The sequence below is a fragment of the Dreissena polymorpha genome, chromosome 6 (assembly GCF_020536995.1).
Source record: "Dreissena polymorpha isolate Duluth1 chromosome 6, UMN_Dpol_1.0, whole genome shotgun sequence".
Classification (NCBI taxonomy): domain Eukaryota; kingdom Metazoa; phylum Mollusca; class Bivalvia; order Myida; family Dreissenidae; genus Dreissena; species Dreissena polymorpha.
In genome coordinates, this window is record NC_068360.1 from 20365925 (window position 1) to 20389019 (window position 23095).

Below are 23095 nucleotides of genomic sequence, written 5' to 3' on the forward strand. Positions count from 1 at the left end.
TTTAAGTTCAGTTCCTTATTCAGTTTTATATGTTAAACATGCTATTGCAAACATATTTATTTTCAATTTTAGAGTATTTGTCAGCAAAAACACTGTCCTTTTCCCAATTTAGTAATAATGATGCAATTTTTTCCAATCAAAAGGGCCTCTGTCCCATTCCCAAAATGGTGATAAAAAACACTGCGTTTGCAACATTTTACATCTCAAAAATGGTGTCTGAGTGCTTGTATCAATAAATTAATTGATGCTCATCTACTATATAATCCGTAACTTTAGGTAACTCAAAAAGCGCATAATAAAAGGGTGCAAACCTTTTAAAACTTATTAAAAATAATAATCACTGCATTTATAAATGGTAGCCCCCTTAGAGGGATTCATTTTGGAAGCAAACACTTCATTTGTGAATGGTGGTCAGCTATGATAACCGTCTCAACAAGATAGAATTGAGAGGGGCTGTTTGCTTGCCATATTAGCTTATGATAAGGCATTAACAATCCAGATAAGTATTACATAGACTTGGTATAGCCCAATTCTTTATTGTGCACCCCATAAAGACTTGTCCCTGGTAATTTTGCGGTCAAATTTTAGGCAGAGTTTGTAGTGACCGCTAGCCTGAAACCGGTGTGGATAATTTTGTTTGCGTAAAAATTTCTAGAGGTTTTTGTTTTGTGCTAATTTATTGAACGGCGTAGTGTTGCTATATCGTGCAGATGAATAACAATAACAACAATGATGTAAGTAAACGTTTGCTTTTCCTTTTAATAAAACAGTTCTTCTCAAGAAGGTTACATTGAACTAGTTTGTGTATACTGATAATATTTACAGCTGTAAATGGGCTGTAACAGTTTCAAGCCTCATTAAAATTTCATGAAAAATGTCATGAGATTATCTATATTACCCTGTTAATAGCTATATTTTGGTCTTATAATATACTTATTATTGTATTCATAGCAAAGACATTCTTCACAGTGCTAAATAGTGTAAACAATATCTTGTTTCTGACAGATGGTCATTGGGATCATGTGATGATTGTACAAAGCAGATGATACAGTTATACAGAATAATAGGACACCTTTGTAAATTTATATGAGCCTAGCTGTGTGAAAATGGGGTTTAATGCATGTGCGTAAAGTGTCGTGCCAGTTAGCCTTTGCAGTCCGCACTGGCGCTAATCAGGGACAACACCATCCGCCTATACTTGATTTTTACTTAGAAGGGACTATCTTTTAACCCTTTGCATGCTGGGAAACTTGTCTGCAAAAATGTTGTCTGCTGAATTTCTAAAATTAGCATTTTCTTTGATTTTTTTCAAAGAATACTATCAGAATAGCAAACAGTTTGGATCCTGATGAGACGCCACATTCTGTGGCGTCTCATCTGGATCCAAACTGTTTGCGAAGGCCTTCATAATTCGGTTCCATCACTGAAAGGGTTAACAATATACATTTTGAATTCATTAGGGATCAGAACATGTTTTACACGAATTAAAGGGAATTATTGACATTTCAATTTTAGATAAATGCTAGTGCAATAAAACACTACGGAACAGTTTTTGTATAAAAATAGAAGTGTGTTACTTTTGTGTTTGCTGAATGAACATATTTTAACTATTAAAATGTTTGGTTATCCTAATATTGCAGTTATTTTCCTTTTTTCAGAAAAGAGTATTTCCCACTGAAACATTAATGTTAAATATTCTTATATGATGGCTTAAAAATGTATAATTATCAGACATGGAAAATAGTCCTCAAAATCTACAGGCCAGTTGTGCTTTTCACCAGTCTATGACATGACATTGCAGATTCTGCAATACCAGTATACTATATGTAAGAATTCACATTTCACCTTGTCTTTTACCAAACATACCATATCATAGAGACTTGCTTTAACTTTCATTAAATATTCCAACACTTAAAAGTTGTTATGTAACAAGTTGTTGGATATTTAATGAAAGTTAAAGCAAGTCTCTATGATATGGTATGTTAAAGACAGGTTATGTAGGTCAAAGATTTAAACTGGGTGACAGTGGAATGAAGGAGAAGGCATATGAACATTTCAAATCTGTTTCACATCATGTAAGCCTCACCTATGTCCCTGTAGTTAATGCGAATGAAAATGGGTATATCATACTAAAGATGTCTCATCATTATAACTTTCATGATTGAATGAATTAATTATTTAAAAAAATGTTTTTCAAGTCATAAGATAGTTTTGAACATTTCAGAAATTGTTTTTGCTAGTTATTTTGAACTTATAATGTACCTGCATATATGTTTGTGGAAATGCTATTATCTGAAAGTCAGGTCATCCTTTAAAACCTTGCCTGAAAATATTTTGTCTAATATGTGTCCTGAAATGTACTGGTGAAACATGAACTACTAAAATTGGATACCATTCTCAGTTATTGTTCTGATTCAAACAGTCTTGTACAGCAGAAGGCTATTTGGGCTACTTTGCCGGTTAAATGACGGCAATAAACCTTATTAATAGAATGTAAACAATCATTTACCAATAAAATGTCATACCAAATTTGGTGGTTGTTAGCCTAACAGCATTTTCCCCTGCAATGTAGCCGTTAAAATAGGTTTGTGTTTGACGTTAAAATAGGTTTGTGTTTGACGGACTTATACAAATGCGTAATAAATATTCAATTGGGGGCTGTAAAAACTCATTTTACAGAATATGTGGGATTTTATTGTCAGATATATTTAAGTTAGAGTTATAAAACAGGCTTCTTAGTCATAAAGAGCGCATACTCAAGGAAGAAATATCGGGCGCTTGGCAATTTTTGCGTATTTGAATTAGACTAGATTGCTTTTTAAAATATATCTAAATTATCTGTTTGCAATGAATACAGAGTCAGGGCTCGAATTAAGCACTCGCAAACAGGCCATTTGCGAGTACATTTTAAAAAACACGTCTAAAATGCGAGTGCAACATTTAGATACTCGCCATTTTTTGCGAGTTGGGGAAAAAACAAACAAGGTGCTTAAAGATCTTGGATTAAATACAAGATTTGTTCGCCGATCGAAAGTCTTCCGACCAAGTACGAAAATAATTAAACCCCGTCTAGTTTCGATCTAAAAATAGATCTGAAAATTGGAATTACCCTAATTTGCATAATGTATTTCAGCGGTTACTTCCGTTCTAGCAGAAATAATTTTACGAAATATTTTTTAAAATATATTTACGCTCTGCACTGTATCTTTCTGCCGATATAGTTAGTAAAGAACATTGAAAATTATATTATTGCAATTGAAAGTATGTTATTCCCTTCTTAAGTGAAAATTGGCGATAGTTATTCAGTATGAAGTTTTTTTTAAAACGAAGCTCATTTCGTTAATTCCTCATTCTTATAAATAGACGGAACACGTTTAGCAGACGATTTAAAAACTCAAAAATGTCGTCTACTAAAAAAATAACTAGCTTTTTTGTGGCGAATTCCTCCGTCTCCTCTGTGGAAGACAAAAAAGCCGAGGCCGAACCAGATAAAAAGAAATGCCAAAACAGTTAAGAAATGGGAAGACGAGCTAAAAATAACTTTGAACACGGAGAGAGACCAAGACGGCAATGTGTGTAAGATGTTCTGCGATTCATCTGATTGGTCTCTACCCCCTCAGCAATGCTGAGTGTGAAAGATGCTTTTCTGTTATGAAAAGGATAAAAAGTGATTGGCGATGTTCACTAAGCACTGAAAGGATGGACCAATTAATGCGAATCTCTATCAGAGATAATGAGGGGTTCCAGCCACGCAGAGCTGTGAATAGGTGGTGGATCAGTGGCAACAGTAGCAAAAGGCCAGATGTCGCCCCATATGGACCGAGGCATTAACTTTGGATGATATAACTGATATAAAAAAAAATACTCTTTACACTCAATTGTGTTACAATGTTGCTTTGAAGTTTTTAGTTAAAATAAACATAGGTCCATCCTTTCAGTGCTTAGTGAACATCGCCAATCACTTTTTATCAACCAAAGGATGCATTATTATGAAAACTTGTATTGCGAGTTGGAAATAAAAAATGCGAGTTGAAATATTAACAACTAGCAATTTTTTGCGAGTTGAAAAAAAAAAGTAATTCAAGCCCTGAGAGTAACATTGCTTGAATAATTTCACATTTGTAAAAATACTGTCTGGTAAATCTAAAATAAACATTTGGCAATGAAATCTCTTGAAACTCTCAAAACTGCAAAGTCATATGTGTGATGTCCTGGTTTTAGAATCTACAGGCCATGCAAATTTGATTCTATGTGTTGCATTCTTCTTGAATTGGTGAACCCCACCCAACTAGGCAATACTAAACGAAGAAGAGGTTAATAAAAAAAAATTTATCTTATAAGATTTGTATGATATATAAAATGTAAAACTATATATATCCATCATCCTCTTCATAATGTTAGTTACTGCAAAAAAATATATTTTAACTGTAATAGGACTAATAGTTGTCAGTTTTGTTCAAAACAGAACCAGCCATATCCTAACTCAATTAAATACATAATTATTCATCATGCAATTTTAATTTAATAACCTTCCAAAAATGACCTGAATGTGGGAACCATTGTTGCTTGTATCACCGATTGGCCAACCTTAAGGTCAATAACTCAAGGTCATATTAAAAGGTCAAAAGTCAACATTGGACACTAAACAGCTAATCTTATTGACATCAATGGACTCTGAGAACTAAGCTGAATATGGGGACATCTTTGCTATTTGGAAACATGTCATATTTGCTTTGCAGATTGATATTGTGACATCATTGGTATTTGGTCATACTGATAATACTTAAAATGAAGCTTGCTTAGTACATTGACATCCAAAATGCGTTGTTTTGTCTAGCACCCAGGTTCAGTGTCCAATACTGACCCCTGTTTGTCCATGGTTCTGAGAATGCCCAGGGAAATGTGGAGTGACAGGTGTGTCAAGATAGATAGCTCTCACCCCAAATAACCTGTCATCACTTATGTAGGCTGCCCAGCCAGATGAGGCATATCAGCCAGACTTGATTTCCCAACGGCTGTATGAGAACAGCATCATTTAGCACATGTCCTTGTTCTACATGAAACATCTCACATGGGCAAACAATGGAAGGACCGACTGGTTAAGACATTTTCAGGATTTTTTGTTGATCATGGAGATAGAAAAAGTGATACCTGTAGCCTTTAATTAATCATATATGACTCTTATTGCTTTCATTACCCTACATTTTGGAAACCTTAGAGCTTATAATATAGGGAAGTCTTCCAAGTCATTAAATCTCTCAGAAGGTATGCATGAGCTGGAGATTATCTGATAATCTTCAAAGAAATTCTGTTGTTGTCAGCCATCAGGAAGTGAACTCGGCTGCTTCTCTTGATTAGCTTAATTTTCTAGAAGCACTTGTTAATTCCTTTGTCTAATGTGTGATATAATAGAGTAGTAGTAGTAGTATTATTCTTTTATTATTATATGGGGTCTGCACACTTAAATGTAAGCCTCATTTTATGGTAGAAATAATGTTCCAATTATTACAATGAACATTTTACTAAGTAGTTTCTTTTATGTATTCAAAAGCTGTTATGTTGTTTGTGGGTGGAAACATTTCATAACTTACTGGCAAATAACTTATAAGTATGTGGCATATAAATTAAAAACAGATTTCAATATACCACCCGCTGAACAGATTTGGTACATGTTTATGTATCTGTTTTGGATGCCAAGGCCTTCTGTAGATTTCTCAACAAGATGAGATTCTGTTGTTTCTTCCATAAAAATTCTTTAATTTAAGCGCATTTAATTTGTATGTAGTGTTTTAGCACAAATTGTAAGAATGTGATTTAAATATGAAAAAAGCATTTATAACAAAAAATTAATGGCAGATTTAAATCAAACCATTAACTATTTAGTCGATGATAAATTTGCAACAGCTGAGAAATTAATTAAAGGTGACACTTATCAAGTGTGCCTTATTGATTAACAACTTAATGGGTCTTTAAGCGAGTTCAAGCAAAACAAACAAAAGAAGATGCAAAGATGTGAAATATGTGACCAGGACATAGAAAACACTTCCAGCCATAAGATTAAACTCGTGAAGTTGAGCCCAACAAAAGAAACTTTAATGACAATATTGCAAAAAAAAATGGTCCTTCAAAGAAATTTGGAGCCAACCAGATATTTGAGCAAAGCAAGTTCGAGTTAAGGAGGGTCGACTGTATCTGACTTAAGTTTTGCACTGATTAGTAATGGTGTATAAGGCTTTCAGTTTTGATATCTAATGACTTTACACATTGCAAAAGTTGCAGTGAAATGTCCCTTCAGTGTTCAAGGTAGATGCAGGTTTTTTTCTTATTGGGAATTGAGTGGTTATTCAAATCATCTTCACCATTGAAGTTAAATTCAATTAAATACGCAGAGCATTAACTGTGTTCAGACAATGACTCAGTGTTCAAATGCATTGGAGCGATATCTGATGTCATGCAACCATTGAAAGTTATATGCAGTCGGTTCTAATTTTGTATTTCAATAACTTAACACTTGCATACTAATGGATGTTTTCAGTGCAATAATGTGCATGTTTTCCAATTATCGAAGGTTTCATTTAACGAAGACTTGGGGAAAATCGTATCACATGTCTGCATAAAATTTAGATTAATCTTGTTTTAAACAGAAGAATAAAAAAAACAAGGCCATCTTTTATAATTCTTTATCCTCAATATTTAAATAAATAAATGACTCACTGAAGGAAAAGCGGAAACAAAATAATGTCATTAAAAATTGTATAATTAAGGTACAGTGAGCAGTGTTTAAAGGTTTTAATTAGGGATGGCATCGAATACCTATATCGGTATTCGAATATTCGCAAATCCATTCAATCGAATATTCGAATATTCGCATAAAACGGCTGGTTGGATATAACTTCTTTTACTCAGTTTAGTATCCAGTTGGGATATTTAATATAAATTGACACAGAAATACAATTGAATATACAATTGTTGTGTTGAGAAATAGAAAGAAAATGTAGCTTAATTGTAAAAACAAACTTTGGTAAAGCCTATTTAAGCGAAATATATCAGAAAAGAGTGAAACTTGTTCTGTGTTAACTTCCATTCCTTTGTAAGTTATATCTGTATGCTGAATACGAGGCTGTTTGTTAACGTTGCTATCAAATAATTGTATCGCTGTCGGCTAATACTATGACCGATACTGTAATCGGGCACAAATAGAAGAGAAAATTTCATGTTATATCATTTAATTTTTTATTGAAATTTTAAAGTAACGATTGCGTGTACATTTTTATAAAGAAACATATCATAAGGCATGCAAAGTACCCCTAATATTCAAGAGCAAATATAAGGAAAAACATCATGTCATAGAATTTTATTTTGCTTTATAACGTACTTTAATGCCAAAACGACACACTTTTCTCATTTTTCGCGCTGAACCATTGATGCACTTTCTTTGCAAAATCAACAAGGACAATACTAACACAAAGTTGTATTTTTCCAAACGAGAATAATGTCATATGTCGTTGCCTAGCCGACCGATGCCGGTTAGAAACCAAGAAGCCCGTCGTAGGTTACGTAAAGCGATCCTCGATTTAGCACGGCACGTGCCAAATTTCATATAAACAGAGAAAAAATCGTCAATGGGTTATTCTGGAATAATTATGGGCGGAGCTTATACACTGAAAGCACGCGCTGTAACTAAACAAAACCAAAACATGCCGATACATTTTCCACCAGCGTAATAATCCGGTATTTTATGAACGAAAGTCGGAGATCTGATCGATAGATCAGCTGAAATATAAATTATGCGCAAATTGAGTAATTCACTCATTTTAATGGCTGTTCATACTGTGGCCACAGAAACTTAATTATTATTCGCCATTCAAATGAAGCCGTAAATTGGCACCCCATTGACAAACAACAGTTCGGGGCCTTTCTTAGAGTGTGTATATTGCATTGCGCAACCAACGCTGATACGGGCCGCGTTATCAGTTTGACCAGGTATGTGTATTAACACACTAATACACATACCTGGTTTGACACGGAGAACGTCACATCAGACATCTTAATCCCAAGTGATTTCGGTAGCCAATTTGTAAGCGGCTCGCAGGTCATTACATATTAAGGCAATTACGTTTGGAAAAAAATGCGAATATGCGAATATCAATTCTACTATTCGAATACTGACCACTCAATCGAATATTCGAATATTCGAATAATTTTGCCATCCCTAGTTTTAATGTAATATGAGTCAGTTAATATATTAATATTGAATATAGAATTACATCATACAGCTTACAACAGATAATGGATATTTGTTTTTAACCAGGTTTTCCGAAGGAAAAAACTGGTTATTAGATTGGCGAATGCGGGCGGGCTGGCGGGCGGGCGGAACAAGCTTGTCCGGGCCATAACTATGTAGTTCATTGTCAGATTTTAAAATCATTTGGCACATTTGTTCACCATCATTGGACGGTGTGTCGTGCGAAATAATTATGTCGATATCTCCAAGATCAAGGTCACACTTTGAGTTCAAAGGTCAAAAATGGCCATAAATGAGCTTGTCCTGGCCATAACTATGTCATTCATTGTGAGATTTTAAAATCATTTGGCACATTTGTTCACCATCATGGGCCGGTGTGTCGCACGAAAGAATCACGTCAATATCTCCAATGTCAAGGTCGCCACGACTAAAAATAGATTTTTTTTAAAAACAAACTTACAAAGGGGGTTAATTTTGTTTGTTCATTTCAAAAGTTCAGTTTGAGTTTTCTCCCTTTATCAGATTTTTTTTTCACAATGAAAACCTGGTTTTGTGACAATTTTGTCCCTTGTTTTCTAATGATCTCAGAAGGTTAAAACACAATAAATGTTGTGCATTTTGTACTGAATGTGCAGGCTGGTTTGTAACTCTGCTGGCCGCCAATGGCATAAGACCCATTCTTGCATTGTGCGGCTATTATATCCTTGGCCTATGCCTATGGAAATGGTAGGTTCATTATTGTCAGCTGATGCTTTTCACGAAGTGTGATTTTATTAGCCCATGCAGGAAGCTAATCTAGTCTTAATGATCGCCCTGGGAGGGTCTCAGGTCGTAGCATGACCAAAGTTATTACCCTTTAACTTCCCTGGAATGTTGGTTTGGTAATGAGAAAACCTGCAATAAACAGTTTATTAATTGTGGGTTGCTGTCTGCAGTTACTTTCTGGTATATGGTCTGGGTAATTATCGGAGAAAATGTTTTGATAGCAACTGGGCTGTGGAAGGCATGGCTCTGTCTGGAATTTCAGCCAAATAAACATTGAAATATTCTTTAGTCATGTTTATGTGAATTGAACCTGTTGGGTCCATGTTAGACTAATTGAAGAGATATTGTATATTTTCTAAAATGAATGATACAAAATGGTGTCCAACCAATTAAAAACAAGTACAATGTACAATTAAATGAAAGATTGGGATCTGCTTTCCATTTGTAAATAAAGGGAACCAAATAAAACTGCATCAAAACCTTTGCTCTAATCATATCTCAGCCCAGTTCAAAAATACTTCCTTGTAAAAAGCAAGGTCAGAAGCCGCAAAACACAAAAATCACAAAAACTGCCTATAAGAGTTAAGTTCCTTAAGTAAATCTCACGGTAGCTAATAGCCTTAAGACTTTCTGCCCTCTAGTGTTACATAATGTAAGCCTTGAAAACCTTTTTTTTTATTTAGGTGCAAAATCTAAATGGTTGTAATTTAATATTTATGAAGATGTATCACATGAACATTATAATTTCAGTAAACAGGTCAACTATGTAGAATATTAGTAGTCGGTTTAATTACTAAATATTTCACAGCTGCTGGGTTTTGTAAACATATTTGTTAATTTGGAGCATTAATGTAAATCATGTGGGTTTAGAACACTTATTGTATGGAAATAAAGCATAATAAAATGCGCAGTTTGATCAATTAAAATGCAATATCAAATGTGGAAATAATGAAACTTAAAATTATAACTTATTCTAGAGAAGGGGAGGCGGCAAGGTGTGAGTTTTGGGTTAAAGTTTCGAAAGGGACCTCTCCAGATTTTGGCATGTCTTAAAGTTTTTCATTAAATGCTTTAAATTGAAAAATGTAAACATCAGACCTAGCTTCAGCAAAAAAAAAAAAAAAAGAATAAAAAAAAAAAAAAAAAAGGAATCCTTAAGTGGGCTTAAAGGGGCCTTTTCACAGATTTTGGCATTTTTTAACTTATTCATTAAATGCTTTATATTGATAAATGTAAACATTGGATCGTAAAAGCTCCAGTAAAAAATCAAGAATAAAATTTAAAAAAGGAAAAGAACATTGCCCGGAGCAGGTTTCGAACCAGTGACCCCTGGAGTCCTGCCAGAGTCCTGAAGTAAAAACGCTTTAGCCTACTGAGCTATTCCGCCAAGTACGCTTACTTGTTATTTTATACCTTATATAAGCAATCTTCGTAGTTTCACAAAATTTAACGACAAAAACAGAACTCTCCAAATTATTCAATCGTTTCGCGTTGCAACGCTTTATAATTTTTAGGTTTTAAAATCGTCAAAAGATGCATATAATGGCTATATTAGACCATGGTAAATGTTCAGTATTACTGTTTCCTCACAAATATCATAACTAAAACGAAAATTTGCGAATCTGAAACAACTTTTTTCAATTTTGTCAATTTACCAAAGCGTGAAAAGATCCCTTTAAACCACCCATGGAGTATAAGTCCAGCACTTGAACCACTTAGCCATCATGCAATGAGCATTGTATTTTATGCTTTATGTAAGCAATCCTCTTGATGTTGAAAAATATAACATAACAACAGAGTTCGCCAAATTATTCAATCGTAACACTTTATGATTTTCAGGATTATAAATCGTCAAAAGATGCATATAATGGATATTTTAGAGCATGGTTACTGTTAAGTATTATTTTTTCCGGGCAAATATCATAACTTCAATGACAATTTGCAAATCGGAATTTTTTTTTTTTAAATTTTGTCAATTAACCAAAACATGAAAAGGTTCCTTTAAGAAACACACATTTGGTGTATTCAAAATATTGAGTATTGAACAATAAAGGTCCCATTGATATTAACAATATTGTAAACTTATATGAATCATACATAAAAAACAAACAAACAACATTACAAAAGTTGTGTCTGCCACTCAGACTGGTAACATTATTAGCAGGAAAGTTATTACAGGCTGTATTCACATTTTGATTGCCTGCGCTACAGCATACTACAAGATAACGGGGATATTAACTGATCACCTCTTGTGATTACCTGGGAATTATAGCACCCCCTGATTCACTGTTTTAGATATGATGATAAAAATACATAAAAATACTCCCTGCAATAAAAAAACCCAACGAATTTCATGGAATTTGTTGAAGATGAGAAATACGGTCTTGAGGATTTTGAATATTTGGATGTATTTTAGTAAGGCATGAAACTGGTGTTTGATATTTTGGAACTTGGGAGGTTTGTTCTTATAACCATAGTTAATCGAAAACATATTAATAATGCTACAGTTCATATGAATGTTGGTGTTTCAAATAGCTCTTAATGCTAAAAAGATTAAAAAACCTTTATGATTGGGATATACTAAAGAAAGGAACATTACTAACATTTAGCTGAAAGTGATTCTGTTGACTTTAACCCATTTATCATATTTGCCAGACGTCCCGATCTTGGTGGGACAGTCCTGTTTTTGGGGTGTTTGTCCCGGTGTCCCGATGTGACACTATTTGTCCCGACATTCGTACAAAACGATATACGCTCTATAAGTTCACAATAAAATTCCCTATTCAAGCTCCGTCTGGCTTTAATTACCATTGCTAATCCCTTTATTGCCCCCTTATATTAACAAACCATATCAACTAGTCGAGTGATCCAGTGTTGTTTTTGACACCTTATCAGCGATATATTGGCAAATTATTTATTTTATCGGGCTTTCACACCAGGGTATTTTTATGATCAGGGTCGTTAATTGCTAGTGATAGATGCATCGTAGTGCATTACGCAGATTGCTTTTGTATTTCAAGGCCCAAATCAAGTCCAAAGATACTATTATTATGCGCTATTCAGCTGTCAAACAAATCGAGCGCTGACCGAAACCAGAGACATAAATTTACTTTAGTTTTTGACTGATTTTCATAAAATAATTTGTACATAATTATTGCATCAATCTATATTTAGAGTTAATGGATGATGGGTTGAATAAAAACAGTGCTTGATGTGCGCACTTCCCGTTGAACGTTGCCTTAGTCCGTAATGGATTCATCCGCATAGTGCACATGTTTGTTTACTTCCGGAAAATGGAGAACGTCTGTGTTCATGCAATTCTAAACACATTTATCGTCAATATTTGCCAGAAATTATGAGGTTTTGTAAGTAATTAGCTGATTACTGACTTCAGTAAAGGTGGCATGATTGATCGTTTTAGGTGTCCTGCTTTTTGGTCAAATGTGCCGACATTTTTAATGGACTGTCCCGATTTGGACCCGAAAGTTTCTGGCATGTATGCCATTTATGCCTAGTGTCTAGAAAAAAAGCCTTGGCAAACGGCTTAGACCCAGATGAGACGCCGCATGATGCGGCGTCTCATCAGGGTTTGCGCTGTTTGCTTAAAGGAATTTCTGTAAGAAATATTCTAAATATAGAAATAACTATACTATACATCCCTAGTTTTGGAAATAAATTGATCCAATTTAGAAGGATGGGAGAGCCCACTAGGCATAAATGGGTTAACAGGCAAGAGGTTTGAATGGCTTCTGACTTAAATTAGTAAAAGTCATCTGCTTAAAGTTCCAGTTTAATTAATATGTAAATTAGCAATCTTATAAAATTCTTGTTGTCTAAAAAAAAATCATCATCTACTAGAATTCCTCAGTTTTGCAAAGCAGAAAAATTGTTCTCAATCACATGATTCATTAGCCATGAAAGCCGTCTTTTATAAATGTTAATTAACTACCAAACAAAGTTCTATATTGACCCAAGAGGCCTATTAAAGGGTGCTGTCCCTATCTGGAACAAATATCTGATTTCTAATGACTCCAATGAATGGATGGAGCAGCAAGTATGGAGATAAATAAACTGAAAAATATAAATTGGCACATTATTTTGGTTGGAAATGTCTCAGAAATGCTAATGAGTCACAACAGAAAGGAAGTGGGTAATTCATGGAAGCATTAATTTTTTGTTCGTTTGTTTTTTCGGGAGGGGGGGGGGGGGGACATTTTCTGATTGTTCTTGGCATGAGTATTTGTAATACTTCTATTTCTCCAGAATGACAATTATGCAGATGATATTCATTTTATTGCCATGGTTTAGGGTTTCAGAGGCAAGAAAGCATAAAGTGAGAGACATATAGATTTATTTCGCTGACTTTCTGCCAAATTCCTTTGAAAAGGATCTTTTGCTGCATATATGTTTAGGAGTACAAGTTTTACAATTAACTTATGATGTATGTAACTTATTTAACAAATTAGTTTTGGTGGAAACTTTATTACTGCCGTTGTTAAAATTATGTTGGCAAATCTCTTGTTGCTGGAGACAAATTTTAGTAATAAATATCGTCTTATTGGCAATTTGTGCGCAGCTTCAAGTGACATTGCAGTTGCCTTGTTAATTGGAAACTGTAGCTAACAAAATTCTTTTCTGCTGCAGTTGCAAAATTGCACAATTATCGTGAGACTCAGAATGCTAATGTGATTTGTACCACGTCAGTCTTTCCTATAATATTATATATTATATATTACAATAGAGGTATAAGTGTTTTTCATTGAGAAAATGTCTACATGATTCAGGTTTCAACATTTTATTATTTTCTTCACAGAAAGTTCTTCCAACCCTAAGAAATGACATTGCATATTTTTTTACAGTGTATTTACTGAAATACATTTCGAGGGGTTAAAGCCAGAACGTGATAAGTGCACTTTTTATCAAAAATCACTTTTTTGCACTTTCATAAAGTTATTCCAACACTCTACAATATGCACTATTCCCTGGAATCACATCTTGAATACAACATAGTTTATCCGAAAGAACCAAGGTGCACTAAGTGCTTATCGACAAATCTGGTGTATGCCAGAATGCTTCAAGTGCACTTTAGTCATTTTGGCACAATAAGTTTTCATACATATTGAGAGGAAAAACATGTGCCAAAAGGATTTAAGTGCACTTAAATTACTTAAACATAAGCCATTTGTGCATATAATTTAAGGTACAAACAAAATATGAAGCCCTTACCTTGTTAAGGAATTATTGCATCTTGTTTATTTAAACAGGAATACACAAACTAGTGTGCTAATTTGTAATTAGATAGGGAGAATATGCTTTTATTGGTGCTTATCTAAAAAACATTATTCTCCCACTAAGATGGTAAAATAAGATTTGATCTAGAGGCTGTTTTACCGATTCCATGTTCTCGTGTGAGCCAAGTTTATTATAAAAGAAAAAGAAAAAGTTTCAATATTTTCTTTTACTGTTTACAAAACACAAGTTTGACATGTTTATTGTGGAACGAAACTGAAGGAAAATACGGCTGTGAAGTGGGAACCTGTCTTTTGACTTACATGAAATCCCTTCCCATCACAGTAAACAATGTCTGTTTTTATTCTGACTGTTGTAGTGGTCAAAATAGAAAATAGGTTATTACTGTTGCATTGAAAAATGTAAAAACATAGACACCATTGAACAAAAGTATTTAGAAAGTGGACATACCCAGATGGAGTGTGATAGTGTACCTGCTTCCATGGAATGAGGTAAGAAATTTACATTGGTATATTTACTAATGGGAACCAATTGTGAGGTTTACAACAAAGAGAACTCCGTATGTTGTAGTGCCTATGAAATACTGACGCTTTTTATATCAAGCATGTAGCTTAAACTGTAATGCCGCCAATTGTTGTAAATGTAAGTGGACAAAAGGTTATATGGACAAAAATTAAATTGATAAAACTACAATTGTGATCCGGGTGTGTGTTTTTTAAGTGCAGTTTTGATGAAACCAGTTTTCAGTGTGGTTAACTCATATCCTCTATAAAATCAAATCAAATCCTCTATCAAAGGACCTTCTATAAAATGTGACATACAACCCTTGTAGATTCCAAACTTCCAATTACAGCAACAAAGAAGAAAGACCTGCCATCACTTTGCTCTGAAGGGATAATTCCTTCAGAATATCACCAGTATTTCAAGGATATTCCAGACCCAGATACAATAGAAGATAGATAAGATGCAGATGTGAAATAGAATATCTGAATCTTAACTTTCTTCCATTGTTTAGGTTGGAGACACATTTGCATGTCCTGTTCAAATCTAGAATGCAAAAGAAAATAAGTATGTACTTCTACAAAAAGAATTACCATTATGATTATTAAAATAAACTTGTTTTAAGTGCACATGTTTCGTTTAGTCTCGTAAAATAGATGCATAGCACGAGGCTATTTTGCTTTAATGGCACTAAGTCCTGTATGGCATAGGAAAAGCAGCGTTCAATTCTTATGCAAAATAGCACCAAGTGCACTTAACACAGTTGTACTCTGAAAATATATATGTTTTACGTGATGAAGTAAGTGCTATTTTGAATGCAAAAGCATTAAAATATTGTATGCAATCATATAATATGTTTACAATGTCATAACAATACTATTACCTATATTATAACCAAATATTATGCTGATATTCATATTCATTTAAAAGTTGTCGTCTGTCAAACCTTAATTTTGCGTTTTTCTCCACTATTTGAAAAATGTAGTTATCACATTCTGGCTTTAACCCCTCGATTTATGATTATTGAAACAAATAATATATATTCATTGAAAATAGGTTATCTTAAATCATGAAAAGCCCTAATGTATTTTTAAAAGACTTAATTGAGATCTAAATGTAGCAAGTAAAACTCATCAATTCGTTGTGCGAAAAGATATCGGCTATTTCCTGTTTCGGGGAATTCTCATGCAGCAGGCTATGATACATAGTGTAGACGAGGTTAACTCTTTCAGTGCTGGAACCAAATTTTGAAGGCCTTTGCAAACAGTTTGGATCCAGATGATTATTCTAATAGTATTCTTTGAAAAAAATCAAAGAAAATGCTAACTTAAGAAATTCAGCAGACGAAAAATTTCCCATCATGCAAAGGGTTAATTGATAAATGATTGATTGCAACAGAAACAGACTGAATTATGGAATGAATAATAGATGTGGAAAAATTGAGGATAAAACTGTCCTGCCACTATTGGGGGATGTATTATGGCTTTTCCACCGAGCGCTATTGCACCCTCATATAGTTTTCTGTCTGCCTTGCCACAGGAGGTGGGAGATGTCAACATGCTTTCTACTGTTGATTAATTTGGTTCATATGCTGCTGGTATCTGTGACCCTGCAGGTTCCTGCGGAAATGCTGGCAGTGTGAGAGGTCGTGATGTTGATGAAATTGTTGATAGGTTTTGATGGTGTTGCTAAGTACCAACATTGATCATAATTGATTTTTGTCGTCTACAATACTGATGATGGTTTAGGGAAAGATCTTGATAATCACAAAAGTGGCATATGGTGGTGGTGGTGGTAATTATAGGAATAATAAAGGTAGACACATGCTGTAACTAAACACAGTTAAGTTTAATCTTAAAACATCCAAAATGGCCTGCATGCTAAAGTAGAAGAACAGTGGATTCAAAGAGAGGTAAAACCAGTTGAACTCAACATTTTACAGAAATGTCTTCATCAGTCTAAGCTGTTATGGATCTCAGGTGTCCCCTTGGGAGCAGGAGTAAAAATGATTCTAAAAACAATTAAGCTAAATCAGATAAAATAATTTCTTTAAGTTTAATTAGCAAGAGTCCTATTATCAGCCCTGAGGGTTTCAGTTTAATTAAGTTTTCATGAATTAATTTGAACGTATGAAACGTGCGGGTTTCTGCTGATGAATTCACTCCACACAGTTCTGGAGCTGTTCTGCAGGCACTAATGTATTGCATTACATTTTACTGTACAATTAAGCTGTCTGCATAACTGGCATTCTGCATTTGTAATTAAGTCCCCATAATCGAAGATTACATATCTGTGCATATCTTAATCCTCTGAGATTAGGCTACAACTGCGCTAAAACATAGATGATTGCCGCGCTGTGGGAAAACTGGGCTCGATGCATGTGCGTAAAGTAATGTTCCAGATAAGACTGTGCAGTCCTCATTGGACCATTTAAATGTCAAGTACATTTAAAGTAAGTTTGATGTAAAATGAACAAACATTGTCTGGAAATTTGTGTGAATTGAAAGTAAAAATATGTGAAACAAAACTTGTTTTTGTCTGTTACAAGTATTTAAAATGGTTCTTTTGACAGATAATACGAAAAATTATGCTCATTATACAGAGGAGAATAAAACCTTGAAGCTTAATTAATTGGGCCATAAAACACAATTGCACTTGTCTTTTTATCCCCTGCCAAAGGCCGGGGGATTTGGAATTGGCTTTGCTCGTCCGTCATCTTTCATTCCGTCAGTCCGTTCGTCCGTCTGTGACAAAAATTTCATGGCTATATCTCAGAAACTATATAAGATATCAACATGAAACTTCATGGGCGCATTTAGATGAGGAGAACTGCACAACCATAACCATACACTGTCTTAAATGAGAGTTATTGCCCATTGTTTATTTGTATGATATAGCAGCTCTGCCTTTCAGGTCTATATCTCGGATACCATACAAGACTTTAACATGAGATTTCGTGGGTGTATTTATGTCAATGCACAAGAACTATAGCACTACACTTTCTTAAATAAGAGTTATTGCCCTTTGTTGTTTTTGTATTATGGAACTTTTCAAAGTAATATCTTAGATACAGCCTACATGATTTCAATATGAAACTGCACGGATGTATAGATCAATGAGGAGAATCGCAAAGCATAAAAACAATTACCCTACACTAAAATATTTTTGAGGATTATACCATAATCAAGGGATTCGCATCCATCCGTAAAAAAATTAATTTCGTGGGGGATATCAATTCAACGAATTTGCTTTTTTATCCCTGCTGAAAAAAAATTCGGAGGGGATATAGTAATTGGTCCTGTCCGTCTGTCCGTCCGGCCGAAACTTTGTCCAGAGCATAACTGCAAATCTATTCAATGGATTTACTTTAAACTTAGAATATAAAGAGATGGCAAGTAGAAGTGCAGTGACCAAGAACCATAACTCTATCTACCTTAGTTTTTGAATTATCTCCCCTCTTATATAACTTTGAAATAAATGTTTGTCCGGAGCATAACTCTAAATATACTAAAGCGATTTACTTGAAACTTTAAATATAAACAGATGGCATCTAGGAGAAGTGCAGTGACCAAGAACCACAACTCTATCTACCTTAGTTTTTGAATTATCTCCCCTTTATATAATGTTAAAGTAAATTTTTGTCCGGAGCATAACTCTAAATCTACTGAAGGGATTTACTTGAAACTTGAAATATAAACAGATGGCAAGTAGGAAAAGTGCAGTGACTAAGAACCATAACTCTTTCTACCTTAGTTTTTGAATTATCTCCCCTTTTATATAATTTTAAAGTAAATTTTTGTTCGGAGCATAACTCTTAATCTACTGAAGGGATTTACTTGAAACTTGAAATATAAAACAGATAACAAGTAGGAGAAGTGCAGTGACTAAGAACCATAACTCTATCTACCTTAGTGTTTGAATTATCTCCCTTTATTTAATTTCAAAGTAAATTTTTGTCCGGAGCATAATGAATTATCTCCCTTTATTTTTTTTTACAAATATTATTCTACTCTCTAAAACAAATGTTGTGAAGCAAACACATTTCTGCGGGGATTTGGCACTACTGTGACAAGCTTTTGTTTTAAATTACAATTCATTTATCAATAACAACTTGGGACCCTATCATAACAACAACTTGGTATGAATGCCTGATTAATTCCATAATTTGCCTTATTATAATTAGCTATGAAGTGTTGAAAAACGGGTACCAACTAGAGTGGTGGTAATAAGGGGCCATTGAAGGACAGTAAAGGAATAAGTGATGGTAAGTTTAAACATCTTAAAGAGGCAACTTAGATTGTTTCAAACTTAAGGGACTAATGGTGGTATATGGGGGAAAGCTTGACAAACAGCCCAAAAGCATGGTTCTCCAGCCTGTATCCAGACCAGATGTATGGCATGTTTGACTGTCTCTGATATTCTGGAAATTGTATCCATACTAATAACCAGTTTAACTCCTTATTTCAGAATAATGACTGACAATTTGAATATCATTGGGCATGATTGTCTGGAGTTTTTGAATGGCTGAATGTGCCTCATTAAACCAAAGGATGCTTGAGCTCCCATCAGAACATACACAATTATCAGTGAATATCAAATGCCTTTCCTAAAGATCCTCTTGATTGTTTTGGTTGAGGTTAATAACTAAACACTATGATGTTGAGAACTCTTAAGGGTCCAAGGCTGGGAAAATATGGGTAATCTATTTGCATATGAACATAATTACCACTGGGAAAAATTATTGACTGACAGCCACCATATTTTTCGTCGAAAAAGGCAATTCAAAATTAGCCACTAGGAATAATTTTATTCAGAGGATATGATCTTTAATAAAAGCTATGCCAGTCTCCTGTTCTATATGTCAGAAATAAAAGATTTAAGATTTAGGTGTAAAATAAGCAATGTCATGTTTGGCTCCTTTTTTGGAAAAATACAAATTAAGTATTAAAAAATTAACAACTTGTTTATAATTGTGTAGGTTTATAAATAAAAAAAATATGGAAAACTATCCTTTTACATCATAGTTGGAAAAGTTTGTATGTTTTAATTTTTTTTTTTTTGCTGCTTTAATTGGTAGATATGTTCTGCCTTTTGTGTGCATTTTTTTCATTTGCACAGGAAAAATATGTTTCATCTGCATGTCAAGTCATATTACACTGAAAAGCTCTGAAGGGCCAAAGCTTGGATCACAGACAGAGGAAATTACTTTCTAGCTGATAGGCCTGTTGGCTGGAATTTTGTAATTAACAGTTTGAGGAATGAAGGCAGATGCTAGTCATGCAATTTACCTACAAAAACTAGACAAATATAGAGGGAAAAATGTCTTTCTGGGGGAAAATAAATTAAGATTGTTATCTTTGCCAGATGACTTGTGTTTTCAACTGTAGGCAGTGATAAATTGTGGAAAAAAGAGAAGTAATGTTGTTATTTTTCTGTACAGGATCTCAATTCGGACAGTTAAAGAACAATGGCTAGTTAAGTATTGCCATAATTCTTTTTTAAAGGGGCTGTTATCTTAAATTGACAGACTCTTTATAGACATTATTTTTATTGTGTTGAACACGTATATATTACCAATAATTGAATATATTAATTAATTTTGTTATTATAATAGATAACCAACAGTAAGTAGGTAAAAAATTACTTTTCACAACCCACAACTTTGAAAGTACCCTTTGAGAAAAATACTTTTCTCACAAATATATTCCTTTTCCAGAAACATTATACTTGAAATATAAATATTTTTTATGTTGTATTTTTTTCTTTGGAATGATATAGTATAGTGTGGTTTTGTCATTTGCACAGTTTGATAAAAGATTCCAATCATGTATCCACAATTGTTGTCAAGAAATTTGAATTCTTGTTCCTTTTGATGTCTATGTCTTGGAAACAAATTATGAAATCTTTGGGTAATCTACCTAAGACTGGTGTTGCAATAGGTCATAAAAAAGTAGATACTGCTCCCAGTTGAATAATATTGTGGAAGACATTGGAGAGTAATAATATGGCTCACTAGAATTTCTGGTATGTTTTTATTTTTTATCACGCAAAAAAATCCGTCTCAAGGATGATTGCCTATCAATATTTGTTTATGCTTCTGAAAATCCATTCTGTGAAAGCAATTATTCGAAATTGTGTCTAGTCTATGTCTTCTTGACATTGATAATCTTTTTGAACTAACATTTATTTGCTTATATTGTTTAAATGGGTTGCAATTATTCATTGATAAGATGATCAGTACTGCATTTAGATAAATGCAAATAATGCTTTAATATGCATATAAAAAGCAGACTCATATTGGTTTAAACTTCTCAATGTGATGGATCAGATGGGTTTAAACCTCTCCATGTGATGGATCAGATGGGTTTAAACCTCTCAATGTGATGGATCAGATGGATTTAAACCTCTCAATGTGATGAATCAGATGGGTTTAGACCTCTGAATGTGCTGGATCAGATGGGTTTAAACCTCCCCATGTGATGGATCAGATGGGTTCAAACCTCTCTCAATGTGATGGATCAGATGGGTTTAAACCTCTCCATGTGATGGATCAGATGGGTTTATAAACCCCTCAGTGTGATGGATCAGATGGGTTTACACCTCTCAATGTGCTAGATCAGATGGGTTTTGACCTCTCAATGTGCTGGATCAGATGGGTTTGAACCTCTCCATGTGATGGATCAGATGGGTTTAAACCTCTCAATGTGATGGATCAGATGGGTTTAAACCTCTCCATGTGATGGATCAATTGGGTTTAAACCTCTCAATGTGATGGATCAGATGGGTTTAAACCTCTCAATATGATGGATCAGATGGGTTTTGACCTCTCAATGTGATGGACCAGATGGGTTTAAACCTCTACATGTGATGGATCAGATGGGTTTAAACCAGATAATTTTAAACCTCTCAATGTGATGGATCAGATGGGTTTAAACCCTAACATAATATTATAGCACTATAGTGGTATATCTGGGATCAAACCCTGTTGAATTATTATAAAAATACACTTTTTTGTGATTCCATAAAAAAAAATCATAATTAAACAAAAAATGCAACTCAATTATTTTTCACTTCTGTGAGATTATTTCAGACTTTTATATTGAGCGGCATGCCATTTGTTGATTAGATTTTACACAAAAGCGCAATGTGACTTGCAAATTAATATATATTGAACCAAAGCTGCCAGAAGCATGCAATCCTTTATGAGATGCAATAATATTGATAGATATCACTGGCTTTGATTTTTTTCAGTAGCAACATTTTCTAGTGGCGCATATTAAACCTAACTTATTTTATTTTGAGCTTGAAACATAAGACATGAATGGCTATCATTTAAATAGATGAAATTCATGGGTTATGGTTTTATGTTGTTTTTTACTTAGTAGAATCCTATTTATATTAGCACAATTGCTATGAATCTTGGCCCTAAAGCTTATAGAGACAACTGTCATGGCGACTTCAAGGAAAGAGCCATATCTTAAGAACATTTAACTCTTCCAGTGCTGGAACCAAATTTTAAAGGCCTTGTGGCATCTCATCAGGATCCAAACTGTTTGCTATTCTGATAGTATTCTTTGAAAAAAATCAAAGAAAATGCTAATTTTAGAACTTCAGCAGACAACATTTTAGCAGACGACAAATTTTCCAGCATGCAAATGGTTTATGGGAAGAGCCATATCTTGAGAAGGTTCAAAAAGCAGGGATCAAACTTGGGATATCCTGACTGCTATGTGGACATCTGTCAAGCCACAGCAACTTTAGGCTTGAAAGCAACATTTAATTATTTGAAAGAGGTTGTTTTTTTTAAACAGACCAAAAGTGTCTCTCATATAAACATCAAAGCAGTACTATTAAGAAAGTACAGTATTTCATCCGAATCAACATATACAGACACTATATTACTGCTTTTAAAACATTTTAATTAATTAATTTATTTTAATTTTTTTTCACCAAAATATCCAACACTACATTTATGCCTGAACGCAACAAGTCAGTTCTTCAATGCAAATCAACAATTATTCTGTATCAGCACCATCCATGGTAAATCCACTTGTGGCCCTATTTATTTGCGGTCTGCTATGGAAGACATTATTTAGCATGATGTCTAGACGTCTTATCATTGCCTTAACATGGCAATCTTGATCGATTTACCATGATGGGGTGAAAGAAAGAGTTGCAGTCATTTTCAGAGAGTTGAGTTTATATTCATATTGGCTGGCATTGGAATTGGCAAATTCTATTACTGTAGCAGACATGCAGTCCCAGGATGCATCAGTCTGTAACATAATATTCAGCAATTGGCATTTGGCGCATAATTTTCCAAGATGATGCTCA

General features: G+C 34.0%; 1 protein-coding gene across 39 annotated transcripts in view; it reads left to right on the forward strand.

The window, feature by feature from the left end:
• LOC127835102 (muscleblind-like protein 1) overlaps positions 1-23095 on the forward strand; it is a 305570-nt gene that overhangs the window by 234960 nt on the left and 47515 nt on the right. The window lies entirely within an intron of this gene.